The 1,713-nt window shown below is 39.1% G+C and overlaps 1 long non-coding RNA gene across 1 annotated transcript; it reads right to left on the bottom strand.

The window, feature by feature from the left end:
- Positions 1-277: 277 nt before the first annotated feature.
- Positions 278-1,494, bottom strand: LOC144539449 (uncharacterized). Its single transcript, XR_013504961.1, has 3 exons — positions 1,404-1,494; positions 772-842; positions 278-302 (listed from the first exon to the last, which is right to left on the bottom strand). It is a non-coding gene; the product is annotated as an uncharacterized LOC144539449 (long non-coding RNA).
- Positions 1,495-1,713: the final 219 nt, after the last annotated feature.

The following is a 1,713-nucleotide window of genomic DNA, read 5'->3' as shown; positions in this document are numbered from 1 at the left end:
TTCCCCACTGACACGGAGAGGAGAAAAAAATGGTTGGCTCAAGTCAGCAGGAGCAATCTTACTATCACTAAAGATCACAACAACAAAAAAATATGCGAGGTAGTAATATTCAAACACTTCATTTGCACTTTTTCACAAACAAAGACCATACCATTGGGAAGCTTAATGTTTGGTTTATTAAAAATAAGCAACAGGGAAAGGCTTGTAAAACCCAGGGAGTTGAGACTCAGGGTGCAGGGTGAGGGTGCTGTCTCATTGTAGGGAGTCTTCAGGCTCTATTGAATCCCCCTGTGGTTCTTGGGCTGAAAGAGAGAGGGAGAGAGGGAGAAAAAGACAGAGGAGAAAGGGTTAGACACACCTATATAGGCTTGGATGGGAAATTGCCTTGGGAGATGAGGTGTGGTCTTTGTTCCTCAACTTAAGTTATGGAACTTCATTAGTTGTGATCATCAACAGCTTTTGCTGCTGATGTTTAACAAAGTATGACAAGTGGCATCAGTTACTGATGTGATATTAATTTATATAAAGTTGTCTCATGTTCTTGGTTGTCTTTTATATATGTAATGAGTGTATACATGTCCAGTGCTCCTACAGCAGGTTACTAATATACACTAACAAGATAAGATTACTTATATAATACAGTAATAGAATACATGTTTAGTATGATTACTTATATAATACTGTAGTATAATACTTTTAGTATTTAGTATGATTCCCCATTTAGCCTAGTATGATTCATTTTTCAAAATTGCTGGCCTATTTTAAACTTACCTTGTGTTTTCAATCTCACTTAGGTCCTCCAACTTCCCTCTCCCTTTGCCATCAATCCAAAATCAGCTGAGCTGCAACATAATATAGACAGGTAATAGTCAACAGAATCACAAAGCCTAAAAACACTCAACCCATAAGTTACGTTTTTGTTTACTGTTTTGAAGTCTCAAATATGCACTCTAAATCCATATCAATAGCAATGTATCACAAACATAGCTCTCTTCCTTATTATTGTGTAACGTTAACTTTATTATTAGCTCTTACTCCAAAATGGATATCCTCATTTCACCACCTCCACCCACCACTCTACAAACACATGCCCCAATGTTATATTTAACTAATATTTAACTCCCCCCACCCCGCAAAAAATCACGTTTAGAAGTATTTTTCTCTAATTCCACAACGTTGGATGAAATGGCATTAAGAGAACGGAATTTATAATTAATAGGCTGTTCGTGGTTAACGTTATGTGTTGCTAACTTTATTCAGTATCCTAGCCTAATCTGTTATCTGTTAACGTTCCCTAAATCTACTAATTTAGAGGGGGATAATCCACTAACATGCTTTAATGCACATGTTAATTTGATACAGATGTGCTGATAATATACAATCTGATTCTTTAAACATCTTACCCTTTCAAAGTGCATCACAAACGGTCCATTCCGCTGCAACTCTACTGCGCTGCTAGTGTTAGCCGCTAACTTCCGGGAACTATTGAGAGGCTCCGCGATCCGCCATTGCTGTAAAAAAATGGTCCATTGGAGAGAACGGAGATGACGCAACTCTCTCTCTATATGGCTCCGGTTGGAGGAGCTGATGTTACCGGCTTCAGGCCTAGGGGAACCTGGGCCAGCAGCAAGTTGCTCTGCTGAGCACTGTTGAGCAATGAAGAAAGGAGGGACACAGAAAACACTTGTCAGCTCGTACGCAGGTTTATTCTGC

The sequence above is a fragment of the Centroberyx gerrardi genome, chromosome 7 (genome assembly GCF_048128805.1).
Source record: "Centroberyx gerrardi isolate f3 chromosome 7, fCenGer3.hap1.cur.20231027, whole genome shotgun sequence".
Lineage (NCBI taxonomy): Eukaryota > Metazoa > Chordata > Actinopteri > Beryciformes > Berycidae > Centroberyx > Centroberyx gerrardi.
The sequence above is the reverse complement of the archived record's forward strand: the minus strand, read 5'-3'. Positions and strand labels throughout refer to the sequence as shown.